Source organism: Triturus cristatus, chromosome 7 (genome assembly GCF_964204655.1).
Source record: "Triturus cristatus chromosome 7, aTriCri1.1, whole genome shotgun sequence".
In the NCBI taxonomy this organism is placed as follows: domain Eukaryota; kingdom Metazoa; phylum Chordata; class Amphibia; order Caudata; family Salamandridae; genus Triturus; species Triturus cristatus.
Genome location: NC_140590.1, coordinates 914355704 through 914374747, shown reverse-complemented (window position 1 = coordinate 914374747; position 19044 = coordinate 914355704). Strand labels below are relative to the sequence as shown.

Sequence of the window (19044 nt, the reverse complement as noted above, 5' to 3'; positions counted from 1 at the left end):
TTGCATGTGATGCAAGCAGTCACATCCTGCTAATGAAAAAGTGGAAAGGAAGCTCAATTCTGCACCCATTCATTTCTTGGCCTCTTTCAAGTCTCTGCTGACTGTTATGTCAATAATTACAATTGTGCCAGACAGTTTAATAATGAAGAAATAACAGATCTGAAGTTGCATCCTCCAGGTGTGGAACCCAAACATCATACGTAGATTATTGCCAGATATAAATATTGTTTCCTAAACATAACCTACAAAAATAATATCATTTTTGAGAAAATAATAGAAAATCTACACTCCACTGGTCAGTATTTTTGTAAACAATATTTAAAACACAAAATGATGGCAGAATATATTACTGTATATGATACTCTTGACAACTTATCTACTTCTGAATGCCTCCTCGCCTATGTATCCAACTGTTGCCTCATTTTCTGCCTCTGAACTTATGTTCTTAAGAATCTGATGTTGATTTTCAGCTACCCAATGGCCAGAAAGCAAGGACATCTTTTCTGCTTGTTAAGGCTCCACCACACACAGTTTAGCAGCGGCGGCCGGCATGGCTCACGGGTCATAGGGCGAGGGAGTCGCGTGGTGAATTCGTGTGGGGCGGTGCAATATATTTTTTTTAAATACCTTGCCGCCAGTCCCGCATCTCTGTTTCTGCTCTCCTCGTCTCGGAACAGGAAGCAAAACCAGGCCCCACTGACCAATCACCACACTGCAAGGCAGCGTTGTGATTTGTCTGAGCACCGTGACATGGCACTCAGCCAGGGGCTGGAGGGGTGGGCATGTTCTCCATGCAGGTTGTAATGCAGCCTGCATAGAGAACAGGGAAAGTGCGCATGACTGGTTTGGGTGGCCCGAGAGGGCTGAACAAACAGTCATTGTGCACTTAGGAGTGGGCAAACCACTCCTCCCCTGTCCTGCTCTGAGAGCAGAGCAGCCCCCCCACAATGCAGCACGAAGCATGAAATGACAATAACGCAAAGTATTTATCATTTTATGTTACGTGCGTTACTGCTCAAAAGCAGTGGGGCGACACTCCTCCGCCGTAGCAGTGGGGCGACACTCCTCCACCGTAGCAGTGGGGCGACACTCTTCCACCATAGCAGTGGGGCGACACTCTTCCACCATAGCAGTGGGGTGACACTCTTCCACCATAGCAGTGGGGCGACACTCCTCCACCATAGCAGTGGGGCGACACTCCTCCACCGTAGCAGTGGGGCGACACTCCTCCACCGTAGCAGTGGGGCGACACTCTTCCACCATAGCAGTGGGGCGACACTCCTCCACCGTAGCAGTGGGGTGACACTCTTCCACCATAGCAGTGGGGCGACACTCCTCCACCATAGCAGTGGGGCGACACTCCTCCACCATAGCAGTGGGGCGACACTCCTCCACCATAGCAGAGGAGTCGCCACTGCAGTTTAGTATCCATAAATCGACAGGCTTAACACAGCTTCTTTCCGATACACGTGCCATCTGAAATTGGAAACCTTTATTATTTTCATTACATAATTACCGGGGCATAAGGCCTATAAAAAGAAGTGGGGGGACTGACCAAGTTAGACACTATGCAAGTGACATCATGGCACGTGCCATCTCATCACATGAGGTCACGAGGTAGGGCTATCAAATAAATAAAATTGTGCTATTTAAATTGTTTGTGTAAATACTGGGACAGACCCCACCATCTGAGTCTTACAGTGTCTGCACTTATATACAGGGACAGAAAAAAGGCAAAAGCATGCCTCTCTTAAGTACCTGTGAAGAGATTGCAAGCAGTGTGCCTTTGTTTCCCTCTGTGGCATTTACATTTGTATGAGGTTCCAGGCTGCCTCCAGTCAAGATATTCAAAGAAAAGGAGGCCTGATGGCCCTCTGAACTTCGGCCTTTCTGATGGATACATCTGCCAGTGGATTCCTCACCTTGTGAATATCCCTTGCGCCAGCAACATTCGGAAACTTTTGTAGCAGTCCACGCCGATGAGGCCGAAGACGACGTCACAGAGACACGGCTCCGCTCGCGACTCCGCTGACGTCACCGGCTCCATAAGAAGACCTCGTCGGCGTGATGACGTCAGTTCCCTTTTTTCCGCGCTGTCGAAGCCAACGGATTTCGGGAATCGCTGTTGTTAGCGTCGTGGATTCTTTGTGTATTTTCATTGCTGTTTCCTGTCTTCTTTGAAGATGTAATCGAGGAAGTCTGGATTTAAGCCTTGCCGGGAGTGTGGCAAGCATATGTCCATCACTAACCCACATGAGGACTGTGTGTGGTGTTTATCCTCGGACCACGATGTGGATGGCTGTACCAGCTGCCGTAAAATGAGCTCAAAGGCTCTGAAAGAACGGGAGGCAAAACTCTTTATTGCCAAGATGAAGAAGGAGAAGAGAGGGAGGAAGAAATCGAGATCGAGGTCTCGATCGAAGTCGAGGTCGGCATCGAGGTCGACGTCAGGGCATGCGTCGAGAGCTAAGAAGCACAAGAAAAAGATAAGGCATTCCTCTCGGCGTCATTCTGACAAGAGTTCGGCGCCGAAGTCACCTGCTCGGCGTCGAAGGGACTCCGTCTCTCCTTCTCCTGTGCCGGGTTCACCGGCTGGTCCTTCGTCTCCAGTGGTCCCTTTGTCTCCGGCTTCGCCAGTTCCGGTCCGGACTCCGACGCCGGTTTCATCCCCGGCTCCGGCTCTGGCTCCATCTTCAGCCCCGGAAGAACTTCAAGCCCCGGGTGAGCCTGCAACGCCGTTGAATCCACCGTCGGCGCCGGTTGGCCCGAGTCCGGTGGGGCCTGACCAGTATCCTGCCTTTCCTGGGCCAGGTCAGGACCCTTCGCATTACTTAAATGCGATGTATGGGGTATTTGCTCGTGCCATGTATGCCCCTGGTGCACCTACGGGTCCGATGGGTCCTTTGGCCTTTAACTTGGGGGTGCCGCAGGTGTATCCTCAGGCTCCTTTCTACCCATTTTATCCAGCGACGCCGTCTTGGAATCCTCCGGCTCCGAGAACGTCGACGCCGCTTCCATCCTCGCCGGCTCCGGCTCGATCTCGTTCGACGTCGAAGGCTCCGCTGGATCCACGTTCGACGCCGATGGCTCCACTGGCACCGGCGCCGTCGGAGTCGATTTCGGCGCCGCCGACGCCGAGGATTCAAATTCGCTCCAGGAGGGAGACTCAGAGGATTATTGAGGAGCAGAGATACCTTCAAGAGGAGGCGGAGGATGGAGAATTGGTAGAGTCGGATGAGGTTTTTGATGAGCTTAAGGAAGCTAGTGGCTTGGACCTTTCTCCTGAGTGGGAGATTACTCCGCCATCTGATGAGCCATCCAAGGATGTCGCACCCTACCATGCAGTCATAAGGAGAGCTGCGGAGTTGCTTGATCTCCAGCTTCCTACAACAGAGTTTAAGTCAAACATTTTGACTGAAGTGCTGCATTCTCCAGCGACGGTATCAGAGCCTCTGCTTCCCTTTAATGAGGCCATTGTGGAGCCTGTATTGGAGGTGTGGCGCAAACCTTTTTCTGCTCCTGCGGTCTCAAAGACGATCGCAAGGAGATACAGAGTGGCCCCAGGAGATCCTGAATTTTTGTCGTCCCATCCGTCACCTGAGAGTCTGGTGATTCAAGCAGCTTGTTCTGGAAAGTCTAAGGGGGCTTTTCCACAGGTCCCTGGGGATAGAGAGGCTAAAAGGCTGGACCAGTCAGCTAAGAAAGTATTTTCATCAGCCAGCATGGCTTTGAAGTCGACTAACGCCACATGTCTCTTGGGACGCTATGTTCACGCGCTGATGGACTCGGCTAGGAAACTGGCGCCGAAATTGCCTGAGGATGATAGATCTGGATTTAATGACATCTTGGCTGATGCTCAGGCGGCTGCGCGGCAAGTGATCCAAAGTGGGCTGGACACTGCAGATTCTGTTGCAAGGATCATGGGGTCGTCTGTTGCAACTAGGAGAAGTGCTTGGTTGAGAACGTCGGAGTTCTCTCAGGATGTACAGTCTACCCTATTGGATCTACCGTTTGATGGGTCTGGCCTATTTGGAAAAAAGGCAGATGCTGCTCTGGAAAGATTCAAGGAGAGCAAGGCAACTGCTAAATCTTTGGGACTCCAGTCTCAGTCGAGAGGGTCTTTTAAGAGGTACAGAGGTTTTGGAAGAACATCCTTTCGTACCTATAGGCAGACTCAGCAGCAGCAGCAGCAAAGTTCCTCGTCCAGAGGTTACAGAGGAAGAATCAGGGGTCGCACACGTGGCTCTCGTCAGCTCTCCTCCTCCTCTTCCTCTTCCTCAGCCCCTCCCACCACCGCAAAACAGCCCTAGATCCGACATTCCGGATCATGTTGGTCCTGTGGGGGGCCAGCTTACCCATTTTCTGCAAGATTGGGAATCTGTAGCTACAGATCTCTGGGTTCTAGATCTTGTAGAAAATGGGTATGCCCTTCCCTTTCGGGAATTCCCTCCAAATTACCCTCCTTGCCAAGGGGTTTGTTCGGAGGACCACCGTCTTCTCCTGCAGGAGGAAGTCCTGAAGTTGTTTCAGAAAGGTGCGATAGAGGTGGTCCAGGAGCAGGAGAGGGGTCAGGGATGCTACTCCCGGTATTTTCTGATCCCGAAAAAGGACGGCAGATTGCGTCCGATATTAGACCTCAGAATCCTGAACTTTTACCTGAAACAGGAAAAGTTCAAGATGCTCACCCTTGCTCAGGTTCTTCAGGCGCAGAATCAGGAGGACTGGATGGTGTTGCTCGACTTGCAGGATGCGTATTTTCACATCCCCATTCTGAAGTCGCACAGGAAGTATCTCCGTTTCACGGTAGGGTCACAACATTATCAGTTTGCGGTCCTCCCGTTTGGTCTTACTTCGGCACCTCGAGTCTTCACAAAGGTTATGGCAGTGGTGGCAGCCCATCTCAGAAGATCGGGAATTTTGGTTTTCCCTTATTTGGACGACTGGCTGATCAAGGCGGAGTCGTCGGAGAAGGTGCTGTGTCATCTGCAGGATACAACTCGGCTGTTGTACAGATTGGGTTTTTCGATCAATGTGCCCAAATCTCACCTGGTGCCCTCTCAGCGCAACCTGTTCATAGGTGCGGTACTGGACACTACTGTGTGTCGAGCATTCCCTCCTCCTCAAAGGATTCTCGACATACAGGAAATGATTCCTTTGTTTTACAGCGGAGCGGTTGTTCCAGTTCTGAAGGTCCTTCGCCTGCTCGGTCTGTTCGCCTCCTGCATACTGTTGGTCAACCATGCACGCTGGCACATGAGGGCGCTCCAGTGGTGCCTCCGCAAGCAGTGGTATCAGCACAAAGGGGATCTCAGGGAGTCTGTGAGGATCTCCAGAGAAGCTGCGGCGGATCTATTTTGGTGGAGCGTGGAGGGCAATCTGTCCCAAGGAAAGCCCTTCCATATACCTCCATCGGTGACAACAGTGATAACGGATGCATCCACCTTAGGGTGGGGTGCTCATCTGGGGGATCTGGAGATCAAGGGTCTTTGGTCTCCAGAGGAAAGGTTGCTTCACATCAACCTTCTGGAGTTACGGGCGATACGTTTGGCGCTCAAGGCTTTTCTCCCTTCCCTTCGCGGTCAGTCTGTTCAAGTCCTGACGGACAACACGACCGCGATGTGGTATATAAACAAACAGGGAGGAGTGGGGTCTCTTTGTCTCTGCAGAGAGGCCCTGCGTCTATGGTCCTGGGCTCAGGACCATCGGATTTGTCTGATGGCAAATCATCTGGCCGGAGTTCTGAACGTGCGTGCGGACAGTCTCAGTCGACAGTTCTCCGCCGACCACGAGTGGAGGCTCCATCCGGAGGTGGTTCGACATGTCTTTCAGACGTGGGGGACTCCTCGGGTGGACCTGTTTGCCACTTACGAGAACGCGCACTGCCCGTCATTCTGCAGTCTCCAGTATCCGTTGCAGGGAGCGTTAGGGGACGCGTTCCAGTTGAGTTGGGGCTCACGACTCCTTTACGCGTTTCCTCCCATACCCTTGATTCCTCGGGTTCTGAGGAAGATTCACCAAGACCGGGCCCAAGTTATTTTGATCGCCCCGGATTGGCCAAGAAGGGTGTGGTACACAGATCTTCTCCACCTCTCCTCGTGCCCTCCGCTCCGTCTCCCTCTGAGGGCAGACCACCTCTCGCAGTCGGAGGGGCAGGTTCTACACCCCCACCTCCAGAGCTTACACCTTCATGCCTGGAGATTGAACGGGGCAACCTGAATTCTTTCTCTCTCCCGCCAGATGTGGTGGATGTTATTTTATCGGCCAGGCGACACTCCACCAAATCTATTTACTCATATAGGTGGTCTAAATTTGTTCTCTGGTGTGGAGAGAGGTCCATTGATCCCTTGAAGGCTCGTCTGTCTAATATTCTACAGTTTGCCCTTTCTCTTGCTCAGCAAGGTTTTGCTGTGGCTACAGTGAAAGGGTATTTATCGGCTCTATCGGCTTTCCTTTGTTTGCCGGATCAGCCGTCGCTGTTTAAGTCTCCTATTGTTCTTCGTTTTATAAAGGGCCTTGTAAACAAATTTCCTCCAACTCCCTTTGTTATGCCTCAATGGGACTTGAACCTTGTCTTAACCTATCTCATGGGTTCTCCCTTCGAGCCTTTGCACAAGTGTCCCCTGAGGCTGTTGTCTTTTAAGACGGTATTCCTCGTTGCAATCACCTCGGCAAGGAGGGTAAGTGAGCTTCAAGCTCTAAGTTCAAAACCCCCATTCTTGACCATTCATGCTGAACGAATGGTACTTAGGACCAGGGCTGCATTTTTGCCTAAGGTGGTGACTCCCTTCCATCTGGGGCAGTCCATTACCCTTCCTTCCTTTTATCCTCCCCCACACCCTTCCAAGGAGGAGGAGAGACTTCACCGCTTGGACCCTAAGAGGGCGGTGAGCTTTTACCTGGACAGGACAAAAGACTACAGGATTGATGACCAGCTCTTTGTGGGTTTTGCTGGTTGCAGAAAGGGTCGAGCGGTGCACAAGCGCACCCTTTCCAGGTGGATTGTCTTGTGCATCAAGATGTGTTACTCCCTAGCTGGTAAGGAGCCTCCGGAGGGTTTGAGGGCTCATTCTACCAGGGCAAAGTCTTCCACATCTGCCTTAGCTAGGGGTGTTCCGGTGGAGGACATTTGTAGGGCGGCAACTTGGGCCTCCCTCCACACCTTCGCAAGACACTATCGTTTAGACACCGAGGTGAGGAGGGACGGACACTTTGCTCGTTCCGTCCTTCAGGATTTTCTGGTATAGAAGGGTGGACACCCTCCTCCGGGAGTGGGGACTGCTGTGGAATCTATTCACAAGGTGAGGAATCCACTGGCAGATGTATCCATCAGAAGAACAAGTTACTTACCTTCGGTAACGCTTTTTCTGGTGGATACAGTATCTGCCTGTGGATTCCTCACTGACCCACCCGCCTCCCCGTTGTCCATCCTTCTATACCGGTATTTCTATGCCTGTAATTCTTTTGATGGGTTTCAAATGTGTTTATCACTGTCAAAGGCATTATGTTATTTCTTCTGCTTTGTTATTTATTTTCCACACTGAGTGTGTTGATATGCATATTGTGTACTGTGTATACTGTTTATGTACATATTGCTGTCAGTCCGTCCGTGTGCCTCGAAGGCACGGAAAAAAGGGGCGGAACTGACGTCATCACGCCGACGAGGTCTTCTTATGGAGCCGGTGACGTCAGCGGAGTCGCGAGCGGAGCCGTGTCTCTGTGACGTCGTCTTCGGCCTCATCGGCGTGGACTGCTACAAAAGTTTCCGAATGTTGCTGGCGCAAGGGATATTCACAAGGTGAGGAATCCACAGGCAGATACTGTATCCACCAGAAAAAGCGTTACCGAAGGTAAGTAACTTGTTCGTCTGGAGGTAAAAAAAAAAAAAAAAAAACCACCCCTCGCTGCCTGCACGTTGCTGCTGGAAATGGAAAGCAGACAAGCTGCAGGCGCTGCTGAACGTGTCCCGGTGTCTTACACCAGGACAAGTTCAGCATATTTCTGTGGGGTCCAACATTTTGGCTGGGGGCAACGGCGTCCACCCTGTGAAAACAGTGGATGGACGCCGTGTACCTGCGTTTAACCCCGACTCGTGCCCTGATCATTACAGAAGAGTAAACTGTTGTGCATGGGAGCAACATGTCACACTCATGTTCACACAAGCTGCAGATGAGAGCGCTGATAGTGAACTGTAGGAGCGCCTGGCTACAGTACCAGTGCCTTTGCTCTTGAGGCATACCTCACCCCAGTTTATCAGGTACCATATGAAAATGCAGACTTGGAAACACTACGTTGTAAAAATGAAAGGAAGGCATGTAGCTGCAAAAACTTTGACCAGCACCACATTCCACTCTCTACCGACCAGGGCTAAGCACTTCCTTTCTACCTGTCTCTCTCCTTATCTGGGCTCGTTTGAATGTTTGTTTATGTACGGCCTTACCAATACCTACACATGTCTTGGTCTCTCAGTCTGACTAACTCCGACTTTCTAACTCCAGCTGTCTCTCTTTCTCACCTTTTCTCTCTGACTCGCTATCTCTACCTCTGTTACTTCTTGCTTTCTGTTCCACTATCGGTAGTCATCTCTCCATATCGCTTTCGTTTCTATGGTGGATCTCTTTAGCACCTTTATTTTCTCTCCATCTCACTGTCTCTCTCCTCGACTCCCTTCCCCTCCACGCCTCCCTCTCTCTGTCTGTTTTTCCCCTTTCTTCCGTTTCTTTTTCTCCCCCCTTGTCACTCTCTCGCTCTCTCACTCTCTCTCTCTCTCTCTCTTTCTTTCTTTCTTTCTTTCTCTCCCTCCCCCTCCTCCTCTAGTTATCTTTCTTAAGGTTCTCGGATACCTAAATGTTCTAAATGCACACGACCCTAAATAAATGTCTTTATCTCCTTCGCCCATTTCTCTGGGCTGCCCCTGCACCTGACTCGTATGAAGTGTTTAAGGCAGGGACCCCACGTCTACAGACCCCGTGCAGTCATTTGTGACTAAAAATGCCGAACCCACACCTGAATTTTTAAAGTGCCAATGAATGTTTCATGTTTACGCTCATCGGATATTCACGCGGCAGCTCGCGCCCAGTGCTGTAATACAGCGGGTTTAAAGATTAGTAGATATTTAAGAGCCGTCACGGGACCTGCCAGGGCAGCGTGCGCGGAATACGAACCAGTTCGGGCAGAGTCGTGACAGGCGAGAGATTGAGACAGGCCTGGTTGTTAATGGGGTGGAGGGCCGAGAGGGGAGGCAGACCAGGGCCAGTTTGAGCCCAATCGATGATGGCAGCCCCAAATTTACACCAGATGGAGGGAAAGCGCTATCTGTTCTTCAGTGTGCGCTCACATTAATTCAAAAACAATACCCTGCTTCCTTTTCACCGAGCGGCCCTCCCTCCCCCTAACCTCCACATCTGGAAGCAATCCCGGCGAACTTGATAAATTGTTCTAAATCCACCCTCTTGGCGTTTGTTGTTCCTTGTTTGATGTGAACTTGCAGAGGGCCTTTTATCAGTGAAAGCGTGTTTGGTGAGTGGGAGGGGTGAAGAGCCGAGGCGAGGGCTGGGAAGTAAGCAAAACAACTCGTTTCCAACATGTAACCCCCCCTGTCCATGAAGCAGATGGGCTTTCAGCATCCCTGACTTTATTGGCCTATAAGTGAATGAGTGGAGGGATGAGGGCTCTCTGGCACTGCCATATACAAGACAGCTGGCAAGCATGGAACCTGGTTCACAAAACATTTTTCGGTGAGTATTTAATTGTTGGAGGTCAGTGAGTCAACAAATTAACAGGAAAAGCCAAACCCGAGCCGAGGTAAGGTCGGCTATGGCTCTAAGAGCCAATGCATGAGCAGAAAATATTTGGCACGTAAATCAAGCAACAAACAGCATGTTACAATACTTCAAGATGTCGTCCAAATTTGAAAAAGCATATTTCTTTAACACACCAAAGCGTTATATCGAGATTTTCTTTTTAGTGATAGTTTTAAACAGAAACTGAGAAGTATTCCTTGCCGTGCCATGATGACAATACTTTTAGTGAACTAAGAGACAAGTACATTTTCATATGTTCCCTATATGTGGCCTAGATTCTTATATACTTAGTGTCACATTATCGTCTGTTAAACATGCAAGGTTTTTGAACAGCGTACATTCATTTCATTTTTGGTAGTTTCACGTAGTACGAACCTTGCCCACAGGCATAGAGGCGTTTTTGCTAAGACACACAGAGATTTGCCGGGATTTACTAGATGGGGGTCCCAGGGTGAGATTCAGACCTTGTTCCCCATGTTACATGGTCAGCAGTTGTAAGCTTTCTGTCGCATGACCTCCCTTGAAATCTCGACGCATTTTGGGCTTGAGATTCCAAGAGGACCTCGAGCTGAGCCAGAGTCAAGCGTCCGGCTCGAGCTTTCAGGTGCTCGCCCACCTCTAGTGATTGTCTCTTGCTCCAAGTTTAAGTATGGCTTACTCGTGTACTGATATGTCTGTAAATGGTATCTGTAAAGCACAAACCTGTCCAAAAGGCAGCAGAGCACCGTACAGTGTCTACGGCAAAGACACGATCAATGAGTGATTGGCGTGGAAAGCTTGTAATATCAGTGATTCCACAAGATTGACCTGAGACATACTCAAGACAGAGGTGGTTTGAACATGATTCTCCTGCCAAATACAAATACTTCTCAGGTTTGTTCAACAGTCGCAGATGGTTGTTGTCCTTATTACTACTGGGAATGTGATTTATTTAGAGTGGTTTGAAAGTAATTAAGGTTCTATGATTGTTATTAAGAACACAAATTGACAGCAACTCCTCTGTACCTTCTAGTTCTTAAATGAATGCAGGAATTTAAGGATCTTGCTTCTGGAAGGTTTTTTGGGACATAGCATGTTGCGAATTATCCTGTTTAAACTGTAGGAATATAGGATAAAAACCTCGGAAGTAATGGCGATTGTGCCTGCTGCTGAGTCTGGCAGGCACTGTGCTTGGAACATACAAATGAGACATGTGGAAGATATCTAGCTGTCAAAGACTGGGTTAACGGGGTTAGCTTCATGGTACAACAGTGCCACCTACTGGGGTGACTAGGGTACACGAAGGGTATAGGGGGTTTACAGACTTCGGGCCAGCCATGGCTGGTTTTGCCCTGCTTTTCTCACTCAGTAGTAAGAGATGTTTTCCATGTTCTGCATCATCGCACAATAAAAACACACCATGGATGTACTGTGACTGTCGCACGTTCGGTACAGGTCGTATGGACTGGTGTGCTACATTGGTTTAGACAACCTATATTTTGTATTTATTAGTATAAGGTTTTTTTTAGCTGCCCATGGTGGAAAGTCAGAAGCAGCTATCTCCAAGCGGATTGTACGAGGTGTAATGCTTGGATTGGATGGACTTCAGAAGCAGAATTGAAATAATTGCAGTAAAAGCCTTTGCCTTCTTCGTGCTGAATGTTTTTCCTAGCCAAAGAACAGAAAAGAAGGGCTACCTTCCTCCACCTAATACCTTTGGGAATCTGGTCCGCTTTTTGATCAGGCCGGGACGGGCCCTCTTCACAAGTAGTCTCTTAATTCAGATGAAACAGCAACTGCTAACTGGAATTATAACTTTTTTACTTTCTTGTAGAGAAAACTGCTGCTTTACCTATGTGAAAGTCTGGTGGAAAAAATTGGAAATATCCAGGAAATCAGACCTGTAATTATGGTATCCCAGTCATTTCTCATTCCCCAGTGAATGAAAAACTACAGCTACTAATGTAATGGGTCTAATTTTCATAATCCCCGAAGTTACCAGTACCTCAGGTATTGGTAACTCTGGGGGGTAGAACAAATGTAGCCCATTTCAAGGTCACTTATAAGGAGATCCATCGTGCTTACAGTATCCACCCAAGCATCAGGGTGTGTACCCAAAATATCAAATCAACAATATCAGTGTGACCGAATATCTAAGACAGAAAATTAAATATAAAATATTAAAGGATAAGCAAGTCTAGATTTTCTATATCTGACTCCTCATGTATGTGCCTATGCTGTACATATACCTTAAAGGTATGTAGATGTGGAATTAGAAATTATGCCTCTATACTTCCCAATATGCACTTACCTTTCGAAATTGTGTCCCTCAGTATTCTGTCCTCAGTACAGGTATGCCACGATATTGTTGGTGTCAGTATTCAGTAGCACATCAGCATCAGTCGCTCTTCTTGGGGTGCTGCACAGGTACCGAACATTTACATTGTTTGTGTGTTAAAGAGCTTGTGGTTGATTCTTAAATTAAACAACACATAAAGGCCTCTAATATGCAAATGAGTTGAATGGAGATGGATACCTGGGTAGGATATCACCCTGCTTAAATTATAAGTGGGCTGATGTACCGATACCCATATTATCTGTGTTCATGAATAATTGTGCTAAACTGTGAACCAGTGGTTGCAGGTGAGGAAACACCAGCACTATTTTTTCAGGGACCAGAACATATTTTTCATCCACAGCCTTTGACCCAGATCAAGAGAGAGAAAGACAGGGAAAGGAGGAGAAAGAGAATGACAGAAAAACAGTGACAAAGGGAGAAAGAAGTGATGGGACTGAGATAAATGGGCATGGAGAGTCAATGGTGGGTGAAAGACGCATGTGCTCAAATTAAGACTAAACAGCTTTGGGATTTGGCAACTTCAGCGCTGAGCCATGCAGCAGGCAGGCGTCCGAGGAAAACCGAGGGACCCAGCACTCATTATTTTACATTTTAAACACCAGACCTGATTTTGCCAGACAAAAAATCTGGTCAGTAAAATCACTCTGGGAACTGCTACAAGTCCAATTCTGCGCCCCTCCAGCTTGCTGAGACGCACCCTCCTCTTCCTTCAGTCACCCTCTTGACCCCAGCCTCCACCCCCGCCACTGATATTTACCACCTGCTCAGAGGAAGTGCAAAGTGAGATATGTGAATGTTAACCCTCACAAAACTGGGAATTCTAAGAGCAATTCTGACCAGAAAAAACAAGTCTGCATAGATCTTCCCCACTAGTGATAAATAATAATAATTATCCATATTTGTAAAGCGCAAACATATCACCAATTAAAGGTTTGAAGGTGCTAGGGGCCATTGGGGAGATTAAGTAAGCTATTGCCCAGAGTCACATGATGCTAAGCTGAGCTGGGCTGCTGCCGGGGATCGAACCATGAGCCCTGGAGTCAGCTGCTCTGGCCGCTGTGCCACATCTCTCCCCAGTGATACTGCTGGGGATCGAACCATGAGCTCCGGGCTCTGGAGTCAGCTGCTCTGGCCGCTGTGCCACATCTCTCCCCAGTGATACTGCCGGGGATCGAACTATGAGCCCCGGGCTCTGGAGTCAGCTGCTCTGGCCGCTGTGCAACATCTCTCCCCAGTGATACTGCCGGGGATCGAACCATGAGCCCGGGCTCTGAAGTCAGCTGCTCTGGCCGCTGTGCCACATCTCTCCCCAGTGGAGTCAGCTGCTCTGGCCGCTGTGCCACATCTCTCCCCAGTGATACTGCCGGGGATCGAACCATGAGCCCCGGGCTCTGGAGTCAGCTGCTCTGGCCGCTGTGCCGCATCTCTCCCCAGTGATACTGCCAGGGATCGAACCATGAACCCCGGCTCTGGAGTCAGCTGCTCTGGCCGCTGTGCCACATCTCTCCCCAGTGATACTGCCGGGGATCGAACCATGAGCCCCGGGCTCTGGAGTCAGCTGCTCTGGCCGCTGTGCCACATCTCTCCCCAGTGATACTGCCGGGGATCGAACCATGAGCCCCGGGCTCTGGAGTCAGCTGCTCTGGCCGCTGTGCCACATCTCTCCCCAGTGATACTGCCGGGGATCGAACCATGAGCCCCGGGCTCTGGAGTCAGCTTCTCTGGCCGCTGTGCCACATCTCTCCCCAGTGATACTGCCGGGGATCGAACCATGAGCCCGGGCTCTGAAGTCAGCTGCTCTGGCCGCTGTGCCACATCTCTCCCCAGTGGAGTCAGCTGCTCTGGCCGCTGTGCCACATCTCTCCCCAGTGATACTGCCGGGGATCGAACCATGAGCCCCGGGCTCTGGAGTCAGCTGCTCTGGCCGCTGTGCCACATCTCTCCCCAGTGATACTGCCGGGGATCGAACCATGAGCCCCGGGCTCTGGAGTCAGCTCCTCTGGCCGCTGTGCCACATCTCTCCCCAGTGATAGTTGTCGTTAGGTACAATAATATTGTACAGAATCATTCATTCTCCCACCTGTTATCTCTTCAGCAAACTAAGCTTAACTCATAATCAGGGAAGATCTTTTAGTTTAATCTTTGCATTGTATGTTGGTGCCCCATTTCCATATGACGTTTCTAATTCAAAAAGCAACATAGTGCTGCAAATTCACACCTGACAAGCAGAGCATCTTTGAATGGTGTGGGCTGGGACGAAAACTAATGATTACACCCTTTTAAAGCAAGTACATAAAATGAAAGCACTCTTCCAAAGAAAGCCCTTTATTATGCTATCCCCATATTGGGTTCTAGATATCACAATATCGTAGGTCACGTCACCGGGCAGTTATTGTGCAGCCCAAGAAGAAGTTCCTTTTATAGGGGAAGCACTCTAAAATGTGAACCTTTTGCAGGCCCGTTGCATTTAAACAGCTGAGTAGATAGGATCCGAAAACCTTAAATGTTTTAATTGATTAATGCTTTTGTAGTCAGATTGACCATGTCCCAGAATTCACGCTGCCAGGAGGCTGCCAGTTGCACATAATAGGGAGAGCCTCACAGGGATTCTAACCTAAGATCTATAGGAAAGCAGCTGAGCCCTGCAGCAGGAGCACAACCTCTTGAGCACTCCAAGCACACGCTTGAGGTTTCTGGTGATAAATGGAGATGAAAAAACTGAGGGGCTTCTTTACAAGCCCCTTGCGCCACTGGGTAAGTCACTTTTTCCCATGTCAAAAGGGGCCCTGAATGTTTAAACCCTTCGACGCTCATGACGGAGCGGTTCCGTCATGAGCGTCGGTTGCGCTGTGCGCATGACGGAACCGCTCCGTCATGGCCCCGCCCGCGCTCAGAACCTTCAGCACCGCGCGGAAATCCGCGCCGTGCTGAAGGGGTTAACAGTCTTAGTCGCCACTCCCCACTCCAGCTTTTCATGTTCTCCTTGACGGGAGACAACATGTCATGTGATCATGACAACCAGTAGCATATTTCCTTGAAAGGTTGTGCGGCCTGCAGCAATTTTTTCTTTGTTTACAGGGCCCCACACCCATCCCCCCACGCATCCCCCCCCCCCCCCACCCTCGGTCTGGTAGTGTTAGGTGCCTAATCTCTTCATTCTGAGATAGCCTTGCTTGCGGGTATCTATGGTCCTTTCCCTTCAATTGATTGGGATTAGCCGCATCCCCCTTTGTAAAACTATCCCCTAATTGTATTAGACCAGAATCAAGCTACCATGCCATGCTTTTGTGTGAAAACATCACAAGGACCAAACAGGGTCCAGTAGAGGCAAAAATAGGCCGGGCACAAAAATAAAAGTGCCCCCACTAAAGAATCAGTTAGCTAAAAAAGTGGGCAGAGTTTTCAAATCAGGGCGGTTTTGAACTTGTACAGACACGCTGTATAGGTATTTTGCAGGGTATGGGAGACGGCATGCACTTGTGCTTACTCCAGGCAATCTTTGTTGAAATATTGGGGAAATCAACAGTAAAAACCGGGCCTCAAGACAATAAAACACACCCACAAGTGACCATTAAGCCGCCCTCACGCTCATCCGTCAATCCGCCAGACCTTTCGGCACTGCCGGACTGCCATATAGGCCAGCCCGGACGCAAATGGACTTACATGTCCCTAAAATGCCACAAGACGGCGTTTTCATAGAGCCCATCAGAATACGGCCATGTTCTTTGCATTTATATCTGTTTCAGCAGACTGCAGATTATCAGTGGATGTGCTTCAAGAATCTGCTTTTCATGAATTTCTCTTGCGGCAAAGGGTAATTGAAATATAGGATCAGCTGCAACGACACGAAGAGCTGACTATCCTTGATAGCAGGAAAGGTTATTTGAAAATGGGATGGCAAGAAGCAATCTGTAGGATGCTGGGGACTGTTCCGTGAATATCCCTTTACTGGATTTAAAAGGCTTTGTAATGGAAGTATGACTTACCTCAAGAATGTAAGCGACACAGACACAGTCGCGTATAATCCGAATCTGAAAGAAACACGTTAGTTAGATTCCTCACCTTAGAATATCCCCAGGCGTCAGACTGGATCCGGAAGATTTTTCGTCAGCAATACCCCTTGCGCGTCGCTAGGCGTCGTCTGCGGCTCCGCGTCCGTCGTCGGCGTCGTGCGCCGGGATGACGTCGTCGGAGTACTTAGACGCCGCCCTCGCGCGCTGACGTCAGTTCTTCTTTTTTCCGCGCCAGTAAGCGCAGATCCGGGAGAGCTACCCCTTTTAGTCTTTTTTGACTAACTCTTTTTGATCATTTTTGATCCCTGTCTGTCGACATCTGGTGCCGGTAGGATGCCTGGGTTCAAGGCTTGTGAAGACTGTCATCGACTGATGTCGGTGACCGATCACCACCGCCGGTGCCTCTATTGCTTAGGCCTCGACCACGACGCGGAGTCGTGCAACGACTGCCAGGCCCTGACTTCGAAGGCTAGGCGGGAGCGGTCCCGCAAGCTTCTCGAGCTTCGCCACTCGGCTCCGCGTCGTGCGCGATCCCGGTCCAGGAGGAGGTCCAAGGATCGCTCGCGGAGCCCTAGCCGACGCCACCATCGTTCGTCTGGCTCCAAGTCGTCGGGTAAGTCCAAACACTCAAAGAAGTCCAAGAGGCGACATCGCTCTTCGGACTCCCCTCGCCGGTCGCGCGACTCGGCCGAGGGTCCCAGTGGTTCCACCCCCGCGGCTCCGGCGGAGCCGCAGGTGCCGCGTCCGCCCCCATACCTTCCGGTCCCTGGGGCTGACGCGGCGCCGGCGGAGATCAGTGCCTTCCTCTCGGCCATGAGGAGCCTGGCCCCGCCGTCGACGCCCGCTGGCGCGCCTTCGGGCCCCGCGGGCTCGACTGGGCGACCTCGCGTGCCGGCGGCTCCGGCCCCGGCGCCGTCGACGACTCCGGTCTCGACGCCGCAGGTCCCCGCGGGGCCCATGCCTGGGCCCCAGTCGACGCCGGTTGACCTTGTCACTCCTCCACCGGCGCCGACGCCTGAACCACCGACGCCGTCACCGGCGCCGCCGACGCCGACGCCTGTGACGCCGACGCCCCAGTTTAGCCCTCATCCGGACCCGACGCCGGCACGGCGTCCGCCGACGCCGCATCCGACGCCGCTAGAGACCTACCATCTCTACAGTCCGGTTCCGATCATTCCTCCTGTTTATCAGGAATCGGAAGAAGGGGGCGACTGGGAGGGGTTCGAGGACCCTCTGGCTGTTCAGTCACAGCTTTCTCAGGACTGGGCAGATGAGCTGGGGGAGGCCAGCGGGCTGGACACCTCGCCAGACGCTGGATTCACTTCTCCTCCGACCGTGGCTTCGGAGGAGGGTGCAGCATTTTCTGTGGTGCTGCGCAAGGCGGCTGAGGCCCTTGGGCTCGAGTTGCCTGCCGTGGCTGTGAGGACCAACATCCTCACTGAGGTGCTTCAAACCTCAGCAAGCTCCACTGAGCCTCTGCTGCCGTTTAACGAGGCCCTCACTGACGTTCTGCAGGGCACCTGGTCCAAGCCCTCCACAGTTCCTCCTGTGGATAGGAACGTTGCCAGGCGCCACCGCCCTGCTCCGGGCGACCCCAGCTTCCTGTCCCAACACCCCACCCCCGAGAGTCTGGTTATCCAGGCCTCTACTTCCCAATCCTCCTTCCCGACCGCTCCGCCGGACCGGGATTCCAAGAGACTCGAGCAGTTTGGCAAGAAACTGTTCTCGTCCCTTAGTTTGGGCCTGCGGTCTTTAAATACCGCCTGTCTCTTGGACCGTTATTCCCATTCTCTGTGGGATACGGTGGAGGACGTGCTGCCCCTGTGTCCAGAGGAGGTCCGGACGCGTCTTTCCCAGGCTCTGGCCGATGGGAGGGATGCAGCACGGCACGCCATAAGATGTGGGCTTGACACCACGGACTCGCTAGGTCGGGCGATTTCCACCACGGTGGCGCTCCGCCGCCACGCCTGGATGCGGTCCACGTCCTTTTCCGGGGATGTCCAGAACACCCTCATGGACATGCCCTTTGATGGCACTCGCCTGTTTGGTGAGAAGGCGGACAGTGCGCTGAACCGCTTTAAGGACTCCCGGGCTACGGCCAAGTCCTTGGGCCTCTCGGCTCCGCGGGCGCACACCTCCGCTTTTCGCCCCTTTCGTGGCCAAGGAAGGGGCGCCTCCTCACGTCCGCAGAGCCACCAGCCGCAGAACCAACCTGCGCGCGGTCGCGGACGTGGCTTCCGCCGTGGCGGAAATGGAGGCCGACGTGGTCAGCCCACATCCACCCCGGCAGCATCCGCCTCAAAGCCTTCCTAGTCCGAGCTTTCAGGCCCATACCACGCCAGTGGGCGGCAGAGTTCGCCATCACCTGCTCCACTGGCGGTCCATCACATCGGACAGGTGGGTGCTGCAAATCATCCGAAGGGGCTACTCCCTCCCCTTCGAGACGACCCCTCCAGCCATGCCACCACAACACCACCGTATCTCGGGGGATCATTTGGATCTTCTCCGCGAGGAAGTTTCGGCTCTCCTGGCCAAGAGGGCCGTCGAGCGCGTTCCGAGTCCAGCAGTAGGTCGTGGTTGTTATTCCCACTACTTTCTGGTTCCCAAGAAGGGCAAGGGGGGCCTGCGCCCTATCTTGGACCTCCGGAACGTCAATGCCTTCCTCCGAAAGGAAAGGTTCAAGATGCTAACGTTGGCTCAGGTTTTAGCTGCCCTAGACCCTGGAGACTGGATGGTAGCGTTGGACTTGCAGGACGCATATTTCCATATCCCCGTCCTGCCGGCCCACCGGCGTTACCTGCGGTTCACGGTGGGCCAAGAGCACTTTCAGTTTACCGTGCTCCCCTTCGGCCTCACCAGTGCCCCTCGGGTGTTCACGAAAGTGATGGCGGTG

The 19044-nt window shown here is 51.5% G+C and overlaps 1 protein-coding gene across 2 annotated transcripts in view; it reads left to right on the top strand.

Moving 5' to 3' along the window:
- SLIT3 (slit guidance ligand 3) overlaps positions 1-19044 on the top strand; it is a 1010870-nt gene that overhangs the window by 875443 nt on the left and 116383 nt on the right. The gene's annotated exons all lie outside the window — the stretch shown is intronic.